The sequence below is a fragment of the Aythya ferina genome (genome assembly GCF_964211825.1).
Source record: "Aythya ferina genome assembly, chromosome: 4".
Classification (NCBI taxonomy): domain Eukaryota; kingdom Metazoa; phylum Chordata; class Aves; order Anseriformes; family Anatidae; genus Aythya; species Aythya ferina.
The window spans coordinates 32,548,232-32,573,449 of record NC_140300.1 but is presented as its reverse complement, the minus strand read 5'-3'; the positions used below and the strand labels follow the sequence as shown (position 1 = coordinate 32,573,449).

At 36.6% G+C, this 25,218-nt stretch overlaps 1 protein-coding gene across 3 annotated transcripts in view; it reads right to left on the bottom strand.

The window, feature by feature from the left end:
• The window catches only part of SYNPO2 (synaptopodin 2), a 92,564-nt gene that overhangs the window by 54,901 nt on the left and 12,445 nt on the right, over positions 1-25,218 (bottom strand). The gene's annotated exons all lie outside the window — the stretch shown is intronic.

The following is a 25,218-nucleotide window of genomic DNA, read 5'->3' as shown; positions in this document are numbered from 1 at the left end:
TAAAAAAAAAAATCAAAACCAAAACAAATCAAACAAAACACAAATAATAAAAAAGAACGCTTGAGAATTTTCCTCATGAAATACAGACATTTTCTCCAAAATATTAAGTACAAATCTCAGTCTTTCAAAGAACAATATTTAGATGTGAAATATTCCAACAGCTATACTAAAAGCTATCCTAAAATAAGTTATGATAGAGGTATAACCTTATTCTAAAACATTCTTCATATTGTCCATTAAAAGTATTGCTACATCTCAGTCCGTACCATTTTCATATATCTTAATATGTTTTTTAGAGTCCCATTAGACTAACAATAAGAACCAGAAGCTTGATATTTATTTACAAACATGAAAATCTAGCTGAGATTGGAACTTTTTTTTTTTTTTTTTTTTTTTTTAATTCATTCTCACTAAATCGATTGATACAGCAGTTTTTGTGCTGCTGTGCCAACTGACATGTTATTTGGTGTGGGGTCATAAGGACTTTCACTAGAGCTCATTAGGTATGAAATTCAATTCCCCTTGGCATTGAAAATTGGCTGTTATCATTAATGACAGATTTCCTGTGAGTTTCTCTATCTGTTGTACAAAGCATACCACACTTTATTGCTACAGGACTCCATCTTTGGTAAGAAAACTATTAATGCTGTGCTCAGAGAAACCAGTGAAGAGTTTTTGTTACAACCTTTCAAGTCATTTATCATTGTATTGGCAGTACTTTGTAAGGCTAGATCGTTAAGAAAGTGATATGGTTTTTAAAAAGTAACGTTCTACTTTGAGGCTAGAGGGCTATTTCAAGCAGCGTTGTAGGTTTATGCCATGAATCCACTCCTAACACTTTTTCTGTTAATTGTTTAGTGAAGAAATAGTATACACTAATTTTCTGATGATATCCCACTGGCTGTGACTGTTGGTGTTACAAAGAGCCGTGTTTGGAATGACCTGGAAAATGGAAGATTTAAAAGTGAAGTTATAAAGTTTGTTACAGTAAAACAAACTCCTCTACTTGGGAAAGAGAAAATGAATTTATAAAAACAAGAAGAGAAGTATTTTGCTGGCACTAGTTCTTTAGCAGAGGTTCTGGGGGTCATTTAGTGTGTTTATAAACTAAATAAGGGAAGACTGTGGGTTCAGGAGGTAGGGATTTTAAGGGTTGTTGGTTTTTTTTGTTGTTGTTGTTCCGAAAGGAAACAGGGAAACACGATACTGGGCTTCATTAATAGCACAACTCAATCTGTAGAACATAGAAGGTAATTATTCATCTTCATTTGGCACGGTGAGTGCTCTTTCAAGTTCAGAAAGATTTGGGCAAATTGGAGATGGTCCAAAGTAGGCCAGCAAGGATGCTAAAAGAGTTAGAAAGCATGACCTATGAGGAAGCTGTGGAGGAATTTACTGTATTCAGTCATTCTTTTTGGAGAGAGAGAGGGGAAAAAAAAAAAAAAAAGAAAAAGAAAAAAAAGAAATAGCTATAGAGTTGGGTGGGAAGACTTAACCTCTTTACAACAGAAAACCTATCAAGAAGGCAGAACATTTGTTTGATCTTCTGTATAGGGTAAGAAGTAGCAAGAAAACCTAAATTTTATTTTCTGTAAAGTTTACATCTTAAATATTTCTAAGAACAATGAAAGAGTTAGTTAACCTAGGAGTCCTGGAATTTCCTTCACTGGAGGGTTTTAGAAGAGTTAAACTTCTGTCAGGAATGGACTTAAATCATTACGGCAAGAAGCTGTTTTTCAGTGATTTTTTAAGTGAATTTTTAATCTGATTACAAGTCGTAGTTCATGATGACTGCAGTTTGACAGTGAAATTGCAAGAGGTTATATGCATAGTTGGTAGATATGGGGTGATTTCACAGGAAATCAGTGCAGTATATAATCTTTTGAGGAGCAAGCAGCCCTTTATATCTATAACAAATGCTAGCAACTACTTAAATAACTTTATGGGAAAGAAGAAAAACTAGCCTGGAGGCAAGTCTGGAGGACCTTATCAAATCTGTAGTTGCCACAGTGACAGGAAAGGCCATACAGAGAAACATGTCTTGAATTGTACTCTAAACATAGCCATAGCGTTTCATCTTTGACATTCTTTGAGAGAAAGAGTGCCTGTAACATGAATCTTTGAAAATAATAGCCAAAGCAGGACTACTTTACCTCTATGTCTGAGAAAATAGCATGAAAGAAGATTAATGCAATCCTCTCTGTAATAAATTAGCATGGAACTCTTTGGACTCCATAAGGTCTGCACTGATTTTACAAAAGAAGGCAGCAGCCAAAGAAGAGTGTATAATATGATCTCTCCCATCCTGTTTGGGGCGATGTAGGAAGCTGTTCTGTGCTAGTGGAGATCCAATAGTCATCTTACAAAGATGACTTCACTTGATTTAACAAACCTATTGGTGACTGTGACAAGGTCTGGTTATGAAAGATAAGAATCATACAGCCCCCAGCGTCTGTATCAGAACCTTTCATCTAGGCTCATCTGGCAAAATTGATCTCAGAACACTCCTTGTTATTGGGAATGTAATTACCTTTTGAAGTATGGCTAATATCAGCTATGTGGCAGAATGATTTAATGAACTAGTGCTTCATTTCTCTTCTGACCCAAATTTATACCTAACATAGACAGTCTGGAGTGAATTTTGACCTCAGCCTAATCCCCTGCAAATGCTTGTTCGCCTTGCTTTTGGAGAATGCTTCAGCGTTATGAGTCACCTCTACTGTGGAGGCCCTACACTAAAAGAGCAGATCAGGACTGAAATATCGAGGGGAAGACAGGCACACACCCCAAAAAAAAACTTTTGGTAGTCTCTTGTTTTTACTACAGTTACACAGGGAGATGTAAGAAAAAAACAAAATTTTTCCTGGCATGGGTAACACGAGGTCAATAACTGTTTGGTTAGCTCAGCTTTCTATTTGCTTGATCTGCATCTAGACTTGCTCTGAGAAGCCTTGTGTCACAACAGTAGTGCTGGCATCCTATTTGGACTGTCTAGTACCAAAATGTCATGACATTTTCTAAAAAAACTAATGATACATGTAGGTAGTCTTTGCATATGTATAAACTATAGCTTGAGTTCCGTAGAATAAGTTTGGGAATGTTATGTTCCTGCCCCTGAGGTATACACAGATAGCTGTGGACCATGAAATGGTAGGGAAAACTCTTTCCCTACAAATAAATAAGACAAGTGTAGAGATTTATATTTAATCCATCTCTATACTCTGGGTTTTCCTTAAACTTCTCATATGAAAAGGTAACAGGATCTGTATACTTAGAAGTATAGCATACAATAATAAGGGAGAATTTGTAACAATTCAACAGAGGAATTAGAACTTCCCAACAAGAGAATTTCCTGTTAATTATGTCAATCAGATTCAAGGCATTTAGTCTTCTTTCTTCTATACTTTACCTCCGTATTTTTTCTGTAATTCTCAAAATGCATGATGACCCATGCCAGCCACCAGACTTTCTCCAAATATCTTTGTTTTCTGCCAAGTCTCCCCTTATGCAAAAATGGCAATTACTTGGTCATTTTTCGGTACCTATTTTAATTCAGAAACTTGGGGGGTGAGGGTCACAAAAAATGTCTGCTTTGCTTTTAACTTAAATTCTAGGCAGTGATTCAGTTGAGATTTGTGAGCTCCTCTCTATCCACTCTGTTGTTCAATTCAGAAAGTTGTTCTGGTCTCAAACACTGTGGATCACCAAAAATGAATACTATCTAAACAATTGCTTGTGCTCTGTAATATCGTAGCTTAGCTCTTTCTGGAGTTCCTCCTAGGGTTGATTTTCCACTGCAAAAGAGGATTTTAAAGATGTAGGAAAGGGTGCTAGCTTTGTTCTTTATTTCTGTGGACAATGTGGGAGGGCATGAGGATAATGACAGCTCTTTTTTTTTTTTGCATCCAAACATAAGCTTGTCCCTACATTCAACACACATGTCCTGGCCTTGCAGAAACAAATGACTAAGATAAGGAAAGAAAAGTCATGCCGACAGTCTCCCTATCATCAAACGTAAGCTGGTATGCAAAAACCTTTCCATCCAAAGTTAAAAGGGTTTTTAATTATAAATTATTTAATTAACATTCAAAGGAAATATTAAAAGTTCAAGCCAATTTTGACTATTCTGCAATATTGTGCTGAGAAGAACTGAGACTGAGTCCTTCAGGTTGTGAACTGAAAAATTATTCTACTTTCTTCTGGAACAACATTTGCTCTCTGCACCTCATTCTAGCCTGCTGTCACAATCAAATGAGATGAAGTGAGAAATCTTGAACGCATATACTAGGAAGCATTTTTACAATTAATCGTTCTAAAAAAGAAACTTCTGATTCTGAGTGAACTGAAGTTATGGGAGAAATCAAAAAAGAGATAACATCTGAGATCAGGGCTATATCTTAACATAAACAAATCACTCTCCTATTTCTTTTGGAACTCTGCTGTCCCAAGCCAGCTATGAGAACAAACAAGACATTAGTTATATTTCCCAGTATAAAAGTCCCTTAAGGCAGCCTACTGGGAAAAGTGGGTCTGAAAACCATTGGCATTGTCTCAGCCTAAGCTATTGGTTTTGCGATGAATTAAAAAGGACAACATTCTAATTTTAGTAAGTTTTAAGTAGAATTGTGAGAATTCAGAAGAGATTAAGTTTTCTCACTCATAGAGAAATGACTGTTAGTTTTATTTTATTTTTTTTTTCCTTAGAGGAAGCTTATTAGATGAATATTGATTAGGGCATTGGCACACATTCTATAGTCTGTTTGGCAGAGAAGGAGATCATCAAAGAAGGGCAAACAGCAGGTGTGATTCCTTTCCATCTCTTAGTAGAGCCTGAGAAAGAGGAGTTGCAAGTAGATTCAGATCTGGCATGAAGCTCAGCAGCCTTCAGAGGCTATGAAATGGCAACCATAGTAAGCCATCTATTGGAAAATATCCCTTTACTAAGATTTTGCTTGCAGCATAAACATTTCTATTACTTTAAGTGTCTCTAGTTATTTCTGTTGAATCAGCAGTATTTTTTTGTTAAAAAGAAATGAGTCAACCCTGTAATAAAACAGTCCTCACTGTTTCTCCTTCTTCTGTTTAGCTGAAATCTGCAGGCTTGTTCTGCAAACACAGACTTCAGCATTTCCAAAAGCTAAAGGTCAGCCTGAAATCTCACAGCACACTTACTGTATAACAGCCAAGCAAGGAAATGTTCAAAAAGTCTTTGGAGAACATCATCCTAAAAGATGAAGTTACAGTAACTTCAGTCCCGTGAGATTCATGGCCTTTTTTGTGTCTTGGGATCTCCAAATAAAGCAGATTAACAGATCATTTTTGTAATTCTTCCTTTTTCCACAAAAATGGAAATAAGTGAACCTATAGCATCTAATTGGATGTTTTGAACAGGTTGGATTGTAATTTAATTTAATGTTGTAGGTAATTTTTTCCTCAGACTATTTTAACCTCAAATGCCTTATTTTGTGATAAACAAGAAAATTTGTAAAGAGATTATGTATTGAACACATATTTTAATATTCTACAGTTAAAGTGGCTGGTTTTTGCAGCACTACCTGTCCTGTGCAATTCTGTTATTAGAGAACACACCACAACCTCCCAGGTTCCAAATAAGTGATTTACCCTGATGATAAAGAAATTTACTAACTCTTTTTTTTTTTTACTGCTTATGACTGCTTAAACCTATCAGCGAGAGTTTCTTGCTCAAGTAAGTATAGAAAAATATGTGTGAGGGCACCCCCACACCATTTCCAATCACTACAATTGTTGAAGAAAAGCAAATGCTTCCAACAAATCTGCTTAGAATTGGACCTGACTCAATGCTGATTCTTCCAAAGCTGCCTATAAAAATATATTCTAATTCCAATCAAAGTTACTCATATTCAGAGTTTCAAGAAAGTGGGATTTAATATTTACTCTACATAATATTCTCAAAAAAGGGAAGGGGAAAGGGAAGGGGAAGGGAAAATAGAAGGAGAAGGGTTCTTCAAATTGATGTAAGACATATTCCTTCACTAGGAAATTGTATTGAATGTATCTCAGTATTACTTGGACAATGTTTAGTGAAGTGGGAAGATGAACCGCAGAAAGCAGGTCTCTGTAAAACTATTGTCTGTTTCCCAAACAAGTGGGATTTGGTTTGTTGAGGGCCTGGTTCCTCTTGGTGCACTAAAGCTCAACAGTAGATGAATAAGTAAATCATGTCAAGGAGTAAAGCATGTTGGAAAACTTTAATGATATTATATACAAAAGTCCTCCTTACTTCACTGGTGTGTTTCTGTGTTTGTTTTTCTCTCCAGATAAATCAGAGATAAACAGATTGCAATATGGGAAAAAGCATGCAATGGCTACAATGGGAACAGAATCCACCCTGTGTAGCGTAGTTTCACATTCTAATTAGAGATGTGTAAACAACTTTTTCCAAACTTTTGTATAAGCTTCCATTCTGATAATTTTAAGTGCTCAAACAATTGTAGTTAACGTTACTTGCTGCCCATGTTTTCATATGTAACTGTGCTATCCTGGCACTCAGCTTTAGAAATAGCAGTGCCATAAGTTTCTCTGAAAGGATTGTCCAGCTTTATATCCTCAGGTGTGGTTGCCAGTTAATGTGTGCAGGGGTCTTCAGAAACTTCAGCTGGAGCTCTAGACCTTTGAGTTTCTATCATCACAGCTGTAAAAGATAAACTTATGATTGGCAACAGAACGTGCCAGCCCAGATCTAAGATGTAGCACTTGTGTAAATCCACAGGTAGCTAAGACAGCCATATGCCAGGATGCTGGACAGCAGGCATGATTCTAGATCTCTCTGATGTAAAATTTTTAGCTGGACTCTACAGAAAGTGATAGATACATAAGATTAAGGCAGTCATGTTTAATGTTTTACATCTGTGTTACACTTTGAAAGTTTAACACAACTCAGTTCTTGGTATCTCTTTTTTTTTTTTTTTTTTTTTTCTGGCAGTGGACTACAGTTCCCTGTGTAAGGCTAAGGTAATTAACTGTTACCATTTTAGCATCATTATATCATTTTTGTCTACTCATTAGAGCCTTCTGCTTCTAGGAATTCCTTCACACAGCAATATTTCATCTTTTACCATGTCTATCTTTTATGTGGCCATATTCATGTCCAAGATATCGTTAGCATATTCAACATTGTATTACGATAAAGATCTTTTGTTGTTGTTGTTGTTAATTTTAACCAATGTCTCCTAGAAACAAAAAAGAAAACAGTCACATCTTAATGTGGTCTAGAAGATGAAAGAAAATGGCTGACTGCCAGGACTCTGAGCGCAGAGTGTCTAGGTAGTTGATTTGTTCTAGCTTGGACTAAGTCCACGCAACAAAACGTTGTTGGCAGGACTATTTTGGCTAGAATTATTAAAAAAGAAAAAAAAAAAAAAAAAAAAAAAACAACACCTTTCCTCCCTGAGGTAAGTGCACTAGGAAACATCAATATAGATGTCACTATACTGTCCTAAAATTTCTTTCAGTGGCATAGTTTGAGCAGCTCACAGAAGGTGCCACTATGCCACAGAAAAACTTGGAGAAATCCACTGGCACATTTACTCTGAAATATCTGTGGGAGCTGAGCTCTTCTGCTTTAGAGAGACCCAAAATTTAATGGCTGTTTACTGTGCTACCCATGGTAAAAGTAGGGCTTTTTTTGAGGTTCCCAGTCCAGAGAGGTCAGCAACGTCACTGCCCCTTTGCTGAAGATATGGAGCTGGTTGAACATGTTCTTCAGCAACTGATGGCCCATGTGAGCTGCACAAGACAGAGGATGCTTATGTGGCTTATAGCTTACACCTTACCCATTTGAGTTGGAGAGGATTTCAGTATCCAGGACTGGTAGCATGACACTATAGTTAACACAAAGAGTAGGAAAGAAGCCAACATAGAATGAGGGGTAGGAGGGACTAAGGTGACCCAGGCCTTAATTCTATATTATATGGAGAAAAGAAAGATTGTTGTTCCCACACAGAAAGTAGTAATGCAAGTGCAATCAGCTGCTTCAGTGCTTATGCACTGGTGGATGAAAGGGCTAAGTGCAGCCCCTATTATAAGTTTCCATTCTGAAGCCCAAGTAGCTCCCAGAGAAGAACAGTTTTGGATTTTTGCATTTTCATTCACCTCTGGCCTTCTCAAAACTTCCTTTCTAAGTCACTGATTTCTCCCTAGGTTCTTACACACTGAGAGGGACCTGACAGGACCTGGTGTTTAGGACCTGTTTGTGTGAATGTCAATCCAGAACAAGAAGTTCTGAGAGACATGCAAAATAAAGAATTAGTACATTAAGCTGACCAGTTCAGACTTCAGGACTGGGCCTAGGAGGAAAATAGAAAGTAAACTTAAGTTTATGTTTTTTTAAAGAAGCCATAAACTGAAAATGGAATAGAAAATATGTTGAGGTTATTCTAAGCTGCACGCTCTGCTAAAGAAGTGTTATTTTTGTGCCATGGGGTTCTGTACATGAACCCATCTCTGAACATTGAGGAACAATGATACGGCCTTCCTGCTACTGCTCTAATGAACAGTCTGTAGGAAATAGCCATTGTGTTTCCTTTGAGTTTTCTTTTTCCACACCTCCATTTCTAAATCCTGTGAAGAAGTTGGAGGAATAAATCCTCTAAATCCTCATGGCAATGGTAACAAAGCACCTCTGTACCTGAGTGGCTCCAAATTTTAACTGTAGAAACCTACATTTTTGGTGTTATCATCTCTGGTACAGCATTTCTGCAGTGGCCTCTGAGAGGCTGTTTTGTGCTTTCTATTCTGTCCTGATCCTTCTCTAGTATGTACAGAAGTTTAACACTTGAAATCAATTTAGCAAATTAAATTTAGAACTCAAGTTGTGATTCTCTTGCAAAAGGAAAAAAAAAATAGACTTCTGTTTCAGATACTGAGATGTGCTCATTGGACTGGTATAACAAATACCACCAGCATTAAGTTGTATGGTCTCATATGGTCGTATGAAAATGCTCTCTTTTGTGGCAATTGAATCCATATAAAGAAATTTTGGCTTCCTTTGGCTCTATTTTATGTTTCACTGTTTCACAGGAATGTAATTATGTACTGGCTGACAGTTATATATGCTGTGGTTCAGCCAAGTATTTCAGCATGAATCTAATTCTAAGCAGATAGTCTTTGCATTAATTAATCTATTAATCTATTTATACAAATTATGTGCTTGAGCACTCTGCTGGGTTATTGCATGTCATATGCCACTTCTGGCTGAGAAGGTAGATAGGAATCAGTGTGTATGAACTGTAGAGTCAGCCCCAAAAGATCTGGGGAAAAAAAAAATTCTCACAGTTTTTACGAAAAATACTCTTTCTTACATGTGAACAGCACAACTGTCCAGGTCCTGTTGATCACTTATTTATATCTTTACAGTTAATGCACATACATGTACATTATTGAATGTATATGCTATAATTGCTGCTGTATAGTGTGTTGAAAGATACTTGTACTATAAAATTGACTAATCATAGAATAGAATATCCCGAGTCGGAAGGGACCCATAAGGATCATCGTAATGCTAATGTTCAAGAACTCAAATATGTGGTATTATACCTTAATACTAGCAGTTTTATCTTGTGTACATGCTCTGAAGAGGCAGGTAGATATTATAATTGTCCTTCCTTTAAATATGAACTCTTTAATTTGTAGCTTTTATAGCTTCACATTTGAAAGTCACAAGCATGTCAGTGAAAACTTAAGTTTTGCCTTCTGTGTACACATCCATGTAAACAATTTATATGCTTAGAAATTCACATTGAATTTGAACGAATTAAAAGAAATATCCTGCCAAAATTAAATTAAAATTGCTCTGTTTCACTTGGTTGCACATGAAAACTGAAGAAACAACAAAGCCATTTCAGGCTCATTTGAAACTGAGTTCTCCTTGTTTACTTATTTGTGGAAAGTTTGGAGCTACTATATGCTGTGCAGTCTACTATGGATATTTGGCATTCCTTCAGGTGATCCCCACAGGAACATTTGTTTCCCACAGAAAGCGAAACCACAATTTTAAAACAGTATTAAATTACTTTTCTGTTTTTAAAGTGGTTTTTACATTTTTTTTTTAATCCAGAATTCAATGTTCAGACAAGGTTACCAGCTGTTTACACTGACAGAAAATTAGTAAGATTGAATTGCTCTCCAGGACTCATAATGGGTTCCTGTCTCATAATTCAATGAAAGAAAGTATTTTTGCAGCTAGAATTTGAACTACTAGAGGATCAACTGATTTTATACACTGTATTGTAATTGTAGTGGCAGCACTATGCTTAGGACTTCTTGTATGAGGAATTTGCTTTGAGCCTTGGGGATAATTTGCACTTCACAACCTTAAGGAACCACACATATGGACAGATGACAAATCAGAAAATCTCTGTTTTGGTTAGTGTTTTATCAATTAAATTTTCTGCCAGCATCTTCTTCTTTAAAGAAAAGGATTCTGTGTCTGATGACTTTTTGTGTTCAAGATAATTTCTGTGCCTGTTCTTAATATACTTTGATTTTATTCTGAGATTTTATTCTGTATGCTGCAATTAGTCTACACTGGTTTGGAAGTGGATTTTTATTGAAAGTTATCACCAATGGATATCCACTTTGAAAGTCAGAAAAGCATAGAACAGTATCTGGTGCTCTCAAGTAAGAAAATGGCATTCAGCATGTTTCATAACTTGGAGTTAGAAATACCAACTATAATAAATTAGGTATGATCATATTGAAGGATCACTTGCACATTATTTGATATGTTTTATAGTTACTCTGGATCCTTATTGAAAGGACTGAATATTCAACAATGATGATTCTGTGGTGGGCTAGGGATTTCTGGAGACCTTAACCTTTGGAAATGCTTGGTTACTTTATCAGTATTTGATCAGAGCGACTCCTCTAGAAGTAAGGAAGAGGGGATTGGGAATTTAAATGGAATCAAAAAACTATGAACGTTAAGGATTCACTAACTTCTCATAAAGCGTGTATGAAAGCCTGAGAGAGAAGGCCAAGAACCAAAACAAGATTTCTTTTGATCTCTAAAAAAAGAAAACTGTAATGGTAAAGGTAGTGATCACCCACAGGGAAAGAGAATCCACAAAAGGTGGTCTGTTCTATGGGTTTAAGCATCTCTATGATAATGTGGCTAGGCTATAGTTTGTCTTGTGTTGAACAGCCCTGTATCAAACTCATGGATCTAGGCTTAAAATGGGCACTAAATCCAGAAAAGTTCCTCACAATTCCACTGAAATGATCTGAAATGATTGTACAGTTACTTGGGGTGGCAGTTGTGTGTTGCCTTCTTTCTTCTTCATTCTTGATCTTGTCTTGTTGTTTTTTTTTTTTCCTCCTCTCCCTTCTATGGCAGCTACTTGGGGGAAACAGGAATAGCCACTGATTTGAAGTATATGATTTCATCTCCTTATAACCCCAAGACAGATAAAAGGCCATTTACTTCCAAAGAAGAAGAGAGTGGGAGAGCTCAGCTTATAGGAAGAGAAGGTTTTGTTCTTGGTTTTAAAAGGAAAATTACTTTGCTCCTCATTCAGGAGGAATGCTTGTGTTTGCAATAATTGTTCTTGTTGACAGCACATACACCTGATGTTGTGGGAGAGCACAGAGGAAAATCTCTGCTTTTACAAAGAAAATACTGAATGTTTCCTTCTTGCCTAACTCAAGTCACTAGTCAGGCAAAGCTTCGCACAGACTCCATGCTTTCTCTGTATGTCTTACATGTATATATGAAGCAAACTAAGAAGGAGCAAAATGGACTATCTTTACTCCTTTCTGATACTGAAATTCTCACTATATATGCTAGGATTTTTCTGTTCTACTTAAAAAGATATATAGACAGAAAACATATAAGTTATATATAGAATAAATGTTCCACAAAAGGGCTCTTCCTTACAGGAATAAATGTGGCACTTTATATGTCATTCTTGATCTTGTTTTTGATCTAGCTCCCAGTATATTTCTCAGTTCTGTACCTGGTTTGTGGCTTAAATTCTGACAGAGACAATGTTCAAGAAAATGTGACCAACATAAAGATGAGTTAGTGTAGTCTTAGTAAAGGCTTTTTGTGTGTTTGAGGAGAGTAGGCAATGTACCAGTGCAGGGTTACAAAGATGAACTTGTTTCATGTGGCTTTAATCAAATCTGGGATGCCTGGAATTAAGGGTCATCACCCTGCGAGGCACCTTGAGAAGAATTGCTGTTTCAAATAAGGCCATTGCTGACATGAATGTGGACTGAAAGTTATGCTTTGTTAGAAACCAGGCATAACAACCAAACCAAACAAAACCATAAAAAAAAAGAAAAGAAACAAAACCCACATATCAACAGAATATCTCAATTTATATTGTCAAGTAATTTATAGTACGTTAAAGAAAGAAGATCATGTCATTGTCCAAAAAAACAAGTAATTTAACTTGTACAAGCACATCTAATATATTACACAGTAATGATTCCCAACAGTTCTCCAGCTAAGCCATACTTGAAAAAATGGGCAAGATTTATTCTCTGTTGTATCCACTTCATCCTGCTCCCAAAGTCTGCTGCAGCATCCTCCCACCTCATGCTTCCTGCAGAGGCTGCCCTGCTGCCTGCAGCAATAGCACTGATCTTAGGCTAATCAATGTTTAATCAATGTTTCAACCAACTATTATATCCCTCCATTGTGCTCCCCAGTACTCCCAGTTCCAGGACTGTGATTCAAGAGCATGTGAAGCAACCTTGCACTAAACTGCATGGCATGACAACCTTCACACCATGGGGCTCCATGGTGTGTCTGGCACTGCAACATGCTAGACCCCCTGTGCAGAGCCACAGCTCATTAAGCACCACAAATATCTTCCAGGAAAGAGCTCATTTTAGGTAGCTGATAGATCATGGTGCATTGTTCTCACTGTATTCTAATGGGGAGTAGATAAGGATTAGTCAAAACTAATTTGATCCAGATTTTGCATTCAATTTTGCCTTCTGAAATAATAATAATAACAAAACAAAACAAAAAACTTGGACATGTACTGCTTAAAACAATGCAGTTTTGCTGCGTCATGGGTAATTATTGTTCACTTGTTGCCTAGCTATCCTGAGTACAAACAAACAATCCATTGAAGGTAGGCATCACTCTGGATGGTGGGAAGGGCTAAAGTATTGTTCATGAGGACTGTAATAAGCAGATGAAAATAGGTTCTGACACATTATCCTCGACTGTTCTGGGACAAAGCTAGCCTTGTTTTTTTTGGTGAAAAAGTGTATCACTTTTTGTAGGATTGAAAAAATAAGCTCATCCAAGGAAAAAAGCTCAAAGATAAGACTGCAATAACACATGACAGCCCTCTGTAGAGCTTCTACCAAGCTCTACAGAGTCTGGTTGCTTGTGAAAGAGGTTGGTTGTTCTGCAAGGCCAGGAGCAGACTCTCTCACAGTGACCACAGGAGAGCTAACAGCATGGCTACTAAATATGGTTTTAATAAAGAAATTTCTGTATGCTTTCCCTACTATATCCTTGTGAGATTTAAAATCAGTTTCACAGAGAACTGGAACCCTGAAGTTTTCAGTTAGCTCTCTTAATATGAAAGATTTGATGATGAAGAAAGGAGATCAGAAAAAGGGCAGAGGGGAAGCAAAAGATCTAGGTGAGGCCAAATGAGTTGCACATCTAGGTTCATTGGGATCCGAATCTCTAATAGTTCAAAGTGGAATATTTAAATTTACCTTTACGTAATGTAGAACAGAGAAAATAGAAGGAAATTGACAAACATCTTCCCAGTATTTTCACTTATTTACCATTTTAAGGAAACTATCATGCACACTGTGTTGAGAAAGCCTCAGCCATGCCTGAGTGTTTGCTCTTTGCTAGGAATAACACTGCTAGTGCTGGTGTCAGTCAGCTTGTCCAAACTATTTTCTCTGTGCACTACGAATGCTCTGGGCATATGAAAGCCAGTGGCTTATGTCATGGGATGTCATAGGCCTGACTTGTGCTGGGTAGCATAATGTTCTAAGTACAAGCACATAAAATACTCCAGAGCACATCTGGGGGCTCTTACTTTCCAAATTTAGTTGCGTAGGAGGAATTGTAACTTTTTTTTTTTTCCCCAGAGCACCGAATACAATCCAGCCCTTTGAAATTGCATGCTTAGAACATTTATGCTGTATGAGAAATTAATACACTGACTTTAAATTTATATAGCTTACTATTTTATGTACAAGTGTACACAGTCAGTAGTACTAGCAAATTCTGTCTGAAAGGTAGCTGCAAACAGACGGCTCTTTTTAAGAGTCTAATGGACCTTTTACAATCATCATGGACAGGCAGCAAGACTGCATTCTAATACTGCACAGGGAAAGCAGATTTTTGTCATTTTGAATCAGCTTGCAGTTACATTATCAAACCCAAACAAAACAATCTAAACAAAAAAAATTTCCTAAATAGGACAAGACGGTTACATTGGTTAACACTGTAGTATTCTATGTGCTGTAGATTGCCAGGGTATATTTTTGCTTTTACTTCTCCCTGCCAAGCCTAGTCAAATACTGAAGCATACCGTAATTGGATATTTCTATTTGTAAAGAGCTATAGGTAATGTTTGCTTGGAACTGGCAACATTAATTCTGTTTTTCACATCAGTCCTTTTCAAAGATGCGTTTAGCTGATGGTTGTTTGAATGCATAATCTGTAAACTAATCCCATTCCATTTTTATGTGCATACTATATTATTCTGTGAAGAGACTGGTTAAGTAGTTTATGTATTGGGACATAAAACTGCTTACATGACTGTTTCTAAAGCTGTTTTATTTTCTGTGTGTGTGTGTGTGAGGGGGAGAAGTGATATTAAGATTCCTTTAGAAAAGCATTTAGCTTATTAAAAAAAAAAATGGGCATATCTTCAAAGCTATCTCAACTGTACAGATGTGTTCTTGTTATGCAGTCCAAATAGTTTTCTTAGACCCCCCACTTGCTGGCTGAAGTAAACTTGCTCAGCTGCATAAATGAAAAAGAATGTCAAACTGAGTATCTTTGAAGGTTTGTGAACCAAATTTAATCTACTGTCATTATCATTTATATCTTCTCATGCACACGGTATGTGTAGCAAAGTAGTTAAAATATTTAAATTGTTCTTCCATGTTTGATAAATTTCACAATCTCAAAATTGTCTTCGTCATCATGTAACGTGGCTTCCCACTACCTTTATGCAGAACAGTTTATTTGAAATATGCCTGAATAGCTCATTTCCTTAAAACACCTAAGAGAAAGGCATGGGAAATGTCAAAAAAGATGTGTATATTCCAGTAAGAATTAAAGAGGGAGGAAGCACAATAGAGCTGTTCACATGGTAGGAATTTCACCCCTAATATCACAGATATTTGATATTTGTGGAAGGACAGAGGAAAAGGACCAAAAAGACAAGGGGAGACTAGAATAAAGTGGGGGAACAACCTATTTAAGAGGTAGCTAAGCCTAAGAAATGCAAGGCATTTGAAGAAGGATTTTTAGACAAAGATTATTTAGAAGGGGATTGTGCATGGACAGAAGTTGTAATCTCGTGTCTCTGCATTCAGGAAGAAATTGGAGCAGCACGCTGCAGCTGTTAAGAATATGGGGAAGGATGAGGGAAAGGTGAGAGATTAGATGAGACTCTGATTGGAAGATGTGTTCAGAGCTGATCCACTTAATATTTCAGATGTGATGAAAGACAGGTTTGCAGATAAAGAATGGTAGTGAGAAACCCAAGGTCATGCATATTAAAAAATAAAAATAAAAAATTTTAAAAAGACCTATCTGACATTTAAGCTTAGATTCTGGCCTGTAATGCTAAACAAGACTATCCTGTGTGGACCCTTAACTCATCCCTACCCTTCAACAGTTCTTTCTCTCCCCTGCAATCAATGATCTTTGGAACCAAGTCTTCCACTGGAGCTTTTTGGCATAATTCCATTGACAGTAATCACTTCTACTGATCACATTAATAGAGAAGCTAAACATATTTCTAAAATGAGTTTAATCCTGGGCCCATGTTAAAGTCCCAATATCCAAAACCCTCAAAATCCATGGGTGCAAAATTTTACAGCAACCTTATCCATATCGCCAAAGTCACAAATGCGTCAAGATAGGAATTTTGAATATTATTTCTGACTTTTTGGTTTGGACTCCATTTTTAGTTCTTTACTCACACAATTGGTCAGACACTGTGATTATTAATACCTATTGTAACTCTTGTTCTGAGTGTCAGGCTGTTTTGTGTCCGAAGTAATTACTGCAGATAGACAAGGTTTGAAACTAGCCATGCAGTCTGTTGCAATTTTAATTTTAGCCACATCTTATCTTGGCCATATCTTGCATTTGTACTATCAAAAATGGACTAGCTTGCCATTTGGCATTTTGGCTGCTGGCAAGACTTAGATATTTGTCAGTACCGTTGGTCCATAACCCAAAAAGGCATTACTATAGACAACAACAACAACAACAGTCTTGCAACCACTTTCAATTTCTGCATATGATTGCAAAAAAGCAAAGAAGTGAACGTTTTAGATTATGAGCATGAAAATTTTCCTCTAGAAGAATTAGCTGTTAGGTTTTCTTCCATAATTAATTGCTTATATCCTAGTGCTCAGGATGTTAATCTTTGTTGTAGGAATTCATGTTTGCGAGTGGAACCCATTTAAGAGCACATTTATATTTATCAGTTTGAACTAACAGAAGTATTCTTACCAGTACTTCATGCTCATGAAGTCTGAAGTACATACAGGACTGTTTTTTACTGTTTTTTTGTTTGTTTGTTTGTTTTTAAATAGGAGTGTTTAGGCCTCCAAAATTTACTGAGTTGGAGTTTTGTTGGTGCTGTGTGTAATTTTATGTTGCTAGGAGCTGAGGATGCTAAATAATGCACAGGACAGTTCAGAAACCTGTAGAACGGAATACTAAGAGGAAGCAGCACTGGGAAAGGGAATAGGACTTTGCTTTCAAATTGCAAGTTTGTTCAGTGTGCTTTTTCATTCAAACATAACTACTTACAAAACATGCTGTCAAATGAAAGAAATCCAAGCAGTAGGTAAGTATACACTTATGTGTTCACAAAAAAGATGGTCTCAGTTACGAGTGATACTGTGTCACTTGCACCCAGTTTCCTCCTAAGTCTCTGGCTTTTGTATGAAGTTCAATGCCTGTTTTAAACTAAAATCAGATATTTGCTTGCTGATGAATACCTAAAAACTAACGCTGATGAATACCTAAACACAGCTGAACAAATTAAATCTACAGTCTTCAGGAAATGCTCAGGATGCTTCCTTTTAAATATGAAAATATCTCTCATTAAATCAATTAGTTACCACTCAGAGGAAAAATAATCTGGAGTATCTGAAGGTATTATAGACAATTTGGTTATATCTACTTGATTATTTCCTGCCCAGTAGTTCAGACAGGATATTTTGAAAGTCCAAAGTCATTCTTCTAGAGCAACTGCTGCCCTCTCTGCAGGGGTTCAGCAGGAGTCCTCAGCAGAAGAGGGAAACAAGGGTTTGCTCACAGTCCTGTATTCTCCTGCTGTTGCTTCTGTTTTCCTTTCATCCACAAACTAAGGCAGCACTTCCTCAGTCTGTAGGAAATCAGTGTCTTGTTGCATCACCACCTGCTATGGGTCCTGAAAAATTACCAGTGTCAAATAAATCAAGATGGGCCAATGCCACACATGCAGTCCTAGATGTAATCAAGTCCTGAAGACGTAACTGTGCAATGTAACAGCTTGTGTTAGACACCAGTGATAAGTCAATATACTGTTACGCAAATCTGTGAAGACTAATTTCTGTGGTTGTAGCCATTTCTGATTTAGGGGGCCTGTTTATTATACTTGTTTGCTTAATTCTGTTGATGTAATCAAATTCAATTTAACCGAATTATTTCCTTCTTTCCTGTCTGCTGCCAGCCTTCTCCCTACCTCAGCTCCCTGGCAGCCAGGTCCAGGATAGGCCCTTATAGGAGCACAGACTCTTTTGCAGTCTTTTGTGATACCAGTCCTGTTGCTATCAGGTAGAGCACTGGCTCAGCAGCAGGGAACCTCTTTTTTCTCTTGGCCTCCCACCCCCAGCAGCAGAGCCCTTGCTCTCCCCTACCAGATACCAACCAGGAGGCCCTCACACAGAACAACACTGTAGTACACTAGCAGCAGCAACAACAGTTTCACACTTTTTCCTCACATCGTTTCACCTCACATCTTTTTAAAATGTGAGGTCTGCAAAACAAGTTTTCAAAAAATCCATTAAAATTACTTAAATTCTAAAATTCTGTCTGCTCACAATCTACTGCATGGGTAAATCACGGCTGCAACTTTAGGTCTCTCATCACAAAGGTACCTCATAAAACAACAGCAATGCTTGAAGTGCTCTGTACAGCCTAGAACAATCTGAAGACATGCAAGATTATTGGGTTCTCCCAAAAATGAATGTTTGTGATACATACATGAACCATGTTTGGCCAGGATGTTCTCAGTTGATCAGACATTAGCAAGGTAGAAGGGAGTGATGAGGGTTTTGAAGCAATTTTTCTTTTAAAATCTAGCTTTGAAGACTACAAAATATTTTACATGTATTTAGAAGAAGATTCAATTTCAATTAGTCTCATGGGAGTTTGAAATGTTCAGCATTTTCCTGTAAACTTCCTAGGAATAGGAATTCACATACATAGACCATCTTGCCAAAATAGTGTTCTGTTTTTACTTTTGAGATGTGAAACTCCCATTGAAATCACTCGGTTGCTTTCTATTAACTTCAGCCTCACTTGGCGCAGTCTTAGAGAAACGCTGAGGAAAAAGTTTATAGCACTAAAAGTGAGAGAAATCAAAAAAAAAAAAAAAACAATTTAAAAAAATCAGCTCTTTTGCAAACATTAATTTATACAAATGAACACACACTATCACACGCACTTTTGTGCATGCACTTTCATATCAAAATATGAACCTATAACAGTTGTTTGATATTTAAGTGAGCACAGAAATATATGTGCATTAAGGACAAAGTAATTAAAAATCTTAAAATATATTAACACCTTTCTGTTGTGACTGATGAATTATTGTCTTTGTTTAGAGTGGAAAAACTGTAAACTATTGATGCAGAATATTCTTTGGACTACACAGTAAGAAGTGTCTTGATATGAAGCAACTGACTTACTCCATGAAGTTTTATTCATTTACGATGTCCTATAACTTTAAGGCAAAATGGTGTTTTTTGGTATATTGTGTTCCCCTCCAGATGGTTTCTACAGAATTTTGGCAACCACATGCAATGACTATTGTGGTAGTCCTTCTAATCTCACACACTTTAAATAGACAAGCCATATCCTTACAAAAATATTACAGACTGTTCAGCAGATCTTTAACTATCAAACTGTGTTTGACTATCACATTAAATAGAATATCCTGACCCTATTGCCTGAGGTTTAGATACAAACATTGAAACACTTAGCTATTTAAAGAGTGGCCTATATACCAGATTTTTCTAGCAGTTCACTGTGCTGCGTACCTACTTCTCTTGCTAGAGCAGCAATAGCTAAACAGTTAGAGCAGAACTTAAAAAAAAAAAAAAAAAAAAAAAAAAAAAGCTTCTCTCCATATCTTGCATGAAACACTTGCTAAATGCTCAGCATCCCTCACCCAGCCATCACATTTTTAAAATACCTACATCAGCTAGCATGTACTTTTTCTATGCATATTCCTACTGTTGACAGTCACAAGCACTATGAAAACTTAGTTTTGAGGCATAACACCAGTTTCTCTCCCATTTGTAAATAAAAATAGGATACTTGAATGTTGCAGCACACAGAATAGCAGAACTTTAAGTGGCATGTTGGAGACATGACTTCATGCATCAAATTGTAAAATCTAAGATGGAGTGTAATGAAAGGATACAATGATCACTTGAGTACTACCATGTGCTTTCTGATCAGCCCCCCCTTTGAATGGCATGGTAAGCAAAAGCTACAAGGTATAAGACTGCCTCTTTCACATCTTTGTGCTATGCCAAAAGTTTCAGTTGCTGAATCATAAACAGTAACAGAAGTTTAGGGTGAAAAGGGCTTTTTTCTGTCCTAACTTTACTATTGTATTCTTTAAGCTGTCAGGGGAGAGAACAATAAAACGAATAAAACAATAATATTTACATGTAGCATTTATAGTCTCAAATGTCCACAGCATAGCCATTTATGTAATTAAAGTAGTTTCATGTCAAATAATTTCATTACTGTGAACAGTTGGACTTACAGTGTTGGGGTTTTGAGGAAGTTCCAAGAAGCTGAAGTATGTGGGGCACAGTGGAAGAGCTGCACTATCTGTGCATAGCTGAGTGAGTGATGATTCCCGAGTTTGCTGCATGTTTTTGGCAGTCAGTGATTTGCACCAGTGGGTGTAGGAGCTCACTTTAAGGCCAGACCAGAATAAAGTAAATGTAAAGTTTGCATCTGAAGGGAGAATTCTGTCTCATCTGTAGAACAGAGAGTAGGGGTAAATGCTTTGTTTTTCCTGACCTTTTTCCCCTTCCCTTTAAAACATTACTGTATTACGTTGATTTACAACAGTCTGAAAAATGTGATATTTTCCACTTTAAATCTATCCTTACTGTGCCCCAAACAGAAGATAATTGGGTTTGCTTTTATTAAAATCCTTTCTGAACTTTTTACACTGTAGCTATTCCTCTCAAATGAGTCATACAATAACCATTCCCAGTTTGTAGCCAGTTCTCCAAAGAAGCAGAAGAAAAAAGAAACAACTTCCTTTTAAGGGAATGAGACCTGTTTGTAATGATAAACCTCTTTCCATTTCTATTTGAAGACATTCTCCATAACCCAAGAATTGATAGTTATAAAAACACTACCTACTTTATTTGGATTACAAAAACACTCATAGCTATAGAACATTGTTTAATGTTAGCCTAAAGCATCTGTATATACAGTCACACATAGCAGTATTGTTGAAATTACATGTGATAAGTCAAAGGAGCATCTAGTTTACCAGAAATCTGTAAGAAACAGCCTGGAAATTGTTTAATTTCATTTTACTTAATGTTTAAATGAGTGAGTTTAAACAAAGAAGTATTTAATATTTATGTGTAAAGAAAACAGTTCAAGTGTATGTAATTGTATAAGCAAGCTAACAGCAATTTCTGTTCAAGTATGGTGCGATTCCCAAAAATCATCATACTATGTGAATGCTGGAGCATTCACCTGTTCCTAGAATTTGGGAAGACAACTATATGGCATTGCAACAATTTCTAAAACCTCTGAAAACCTCTGCATTTTAAAAGCAGCTATTTGTACATCTACTCAATTTCCATTTTTAGGAACTGCTGTTTAGGTGCCCTCAATATGGATTTCATTTTCAAACTGACTGTGGTCCTTCCAAGGTTATTCTATTAGCCTTGCAACTAGAAAGTAAAAGTTCCTCTGATACGGTATGAAAAAAGATAGAAACATTAAAACATGGGGATTGCTTGGTTTTTTTCCTCTTCTGGGTGGAATAATTTTGCAATTGAGAACATGCAGAAATGTATTCTACTTGTAATGTAGGCTGTAACTCACGTAGGAACCAGTCTTCAGAATCTAGTACTGTAAGAAAAAGAGCACATGCCATGAGACTTGCAGGAATTTTTTAAAAGTTGGCAAGAAAGCCATGATTATTTTATTTTTTTAAGATATCTGATCGTGGGTATTTTTTTCAGGACATTAATTTTAATTGTGTAAAAAGGGTGTTATTGCATACAAATTAAAATATTTCATTAGAAGTACTATTTAGATGGGAAATTAGAATAGAAATACAAACTAGCTAAGGGTTGAAGGGAAAAAAAATGATATTAAATTCAGATGCAAGAGCAGAGATGAATTAAGTTGTATTGCCATCCATTTAGCTCTGAACCCCTGACACTATAGTTTATTAGAGAGGTGGAGACAACAGAATTCTTTGTGACACAGATTTGTATTACCAGAGGAGCTACAGCAGACTTCTTCTGTGTTGTTAAAATAAATTAATCAAAACCAGCAGGGGAGAGTTCTTGAATTACAATGGTTGCATTATTAAGAAACTGTAAAGACTGAATTTTTAAGGAAATCCAAGAGGCATGTAGCTTGGGAAAGAGACAGTTGGTTTTTAATGCTGCCATTTTTAACAATTCTGGAGTAATAAAAGAAACTGAGTATTGTTTCAAGCAGATCTTTGGCATATATTTTCTATTCATTTAATTATATTTCTGAAATATTATTATGATGTACTAACCCAAGCATAATATGGCAGCTCTCATCCCACTCTAAAGTGCTTTAGTGACATTTGGCCAAAATCTGTGCCAGCTTGAAGACATGTCAGCTATCTTGCAGATGCAGCCATACACACAGAAGTCTGCAGTCCACACATTCATGAAATGCAGCCATCCTATGCCAGAACACCACTATGTGTGTCTTTTAGGAGGTAAAGTAATATTTTCCAAATAAAACTGTCAAAACAGGAAGGGACACAGGGTAACTAATGTAATCAGATCCAAGGCACAAGTTGGGATTTGATTGAAACACTGTAAGTAGTCTCTCTCCTACAAATAGACTTTAAAAAGTAAAATGATTGCAGGTGGTCAGAACCGCCAGGCACACATTTCCTGCTAGGGTCACTCAGGGGCTGGCCTAGCAGGGAAACTGCTGTGTACCGAATGCACAGCAGTAACTTTCTGCAACACTCTGGTTTTGTCAGGAAGGAAGGGTCTTGAAAAAGGAGATTGCAATTTGAAGTGGTATTATTTCACTTTGAAGCACAGTTATTTGTTGCAGCATAGGTGTACTTTGTATAAAAGCATTTAGCTCAGTATGAAAGACAATCACTGCTGTTGCTCGTATTCCTATTAAGTGATGTCTGGCTTACAAAATATCAGTCAACTGTGGTCTACCAATGAGACAGTCACACACAGGAGTTGTATGGCTACATCTCCATTTCCTGAAGACAAGGAACCGAAGTGTGAAAGTGTTTCTGCATTACCTATTATTATCTAATGGAAGAGCACAAGTAAAAAGCTTAGTGTTTTTTAAAGACATCATAGTTTCTGTGCATTATAACTTTACTAAGCTTCCAGAAGCATTAAATCCAATTAATGGGGACAAAGCCTAGGACAAAATCCTACTTGTTTAATTAATTTCAATTGACTCTGGATTTTGCTGCTAATGATCCTTCCCATTTTGAGACCTTAAAGATCTAAAATCTGCTAAAAGAGTATGAACATTCTGAAGACTACTGCGTTACCCCAAAGTACAAATATGTTCTCGCCTGTGACCTTCCTTTATCCCTCCTGGACTCTGTTGAAAATGCACTACAGTTCTTCTAGCGCAGCTCCATCACCTTCTCTATTGTTATGCTGCAGAGTAATGTCCTATTCTGTAGAGTGTTACTGAAATAAAAGTTAGAACTTGAAGTCATGATAGGCTTCTGTTCTTTTCCTCATCTTCCAAAGCAATAAATTGTAGAAATAATGATTAAGGAAGATAATTGAAAAATGATCTGGACTAAAAACTTACTCAGATGTTAGAATAATAGTGAGTTTAAAGGAATTTTCTGAAAATAATAACAAAAGAAACAAGCATATGCAAATGAGCAGGATAGTCTTGTCTCTATCAAACATCTGGAAAACATAAGCACACATAGAACTACCCTTTCCAAGGATTTAATTTAATAACTCATCCTGTTTGAGAAGATTAACATGTGGCTATAAAATATCTACTTGTCATTCAGAATATTTCATCCCAACCTAGATAGTTTTTTGACAGCTCTACAGTTATACGACTTTAGGACAAAAGCATTCCTTTTTATTTTGTGAGGTTTCTGTTATTCCAACTCTGTTGCAATCTAACTCAGTTGCATTGTTACAGCCATATGGGACCTCTGAGTAACCTTCCATTGGATAAATCTGGAACTGTGCCACATCTTCATGACTTGGTCTTGAGACTGAACACAGCCTTTGCTACAGAAGCAAACAACAAAAAAAAAAAAAATGCATTTTGTACTGAGTTAAGAGGCACTTTTTGTAAATACATGTGAAATTAAGGGATTGGCAGCTGCTAAAACAAAATCCTCCGTGTAGTATTTCCCTTTAAATCTGTGGAAAGTGCTCTAAGTCCCAACAAAGGTCAAATACTAGCTTAAAAAGATGAGACACATGCAGAACAGGAAATGGAAATCATTCTATCTTCTCCCCTCATAGGCATTCTCCTGCTTCCAGCATTTAGTAGTGAAAGAAGAAATAATCTGAAGGAATATCTGACAATACGACAGTATCTTGTTCATGAAGGGTTGTTAGGAGTTTCAGGAAACCTGCGGTAATGGCAGCCAGCCCTGATCTACAGCACTCTTCCAAATGCCAGACACCAAAGAAAAAGAATAGAGGCTAGGAGGAACCTGTGAAGACACGGCTAGAAACCAAAAAGTTATTTACATGGTTCGGTTCTGTATTTTGGATTTGTTTCTTGAGCAAGTGCTTCCCTATGATTCACATTACCTTGTGCATTGGAAATTGATGGGTGATGTAATTACTTAACTCATGGCACTGTTTCTAGCTCTCTTTAAGAAACCTTTATAGTCAGATGCAAATTTCAGCATATTGTTGATTAAAGAAGTCATTTAAAGATCAACTGAAAAGTGGCATTTTAAGCAATTGAAGAGGAATGTAGAAATGTGCAGTGCTCTCTTTCACATGAAAGAAATAATCTGACTCAGATTGCCTCAGAAAAGTTATAACTTTGCTGACACTGCTCTTATTAATACAGTTTTGAGGGACAGGGCCTTCTATATGAATTGCTGGTATCTTCTCAAGTTTCTCTGGGAAACATACTTTTTAAGGATTGCATAGTCTTTAATCAGATGTCATAGGTCAGTGCCTTCATAAATTGAATTTGGTGTCAGAATAAGTGTTCAGTTTCCTCTTCTCTTTATTATTTTGCCCTGAAACTTACCTTTTTCATATTAACTTAAGCCTAATAAGTAATTCAAAGAAAACACTTCAGCAAGAGCATATTCACGTCACTGTATCAGAGGGAACTGTTTTCCAGTTCTTTTCTTTTTGCATGGAAGAAACCAGAAAGCTGCATGTTGAAGTAAACTTTATCCCTAGCCTGAGAGCATGTTGCAAATGTAAAATCAGAGAAATCAAGAAAGTTCAGGGAAGGTTTTAAATGAAACTAATTCAGTTGGACCAACG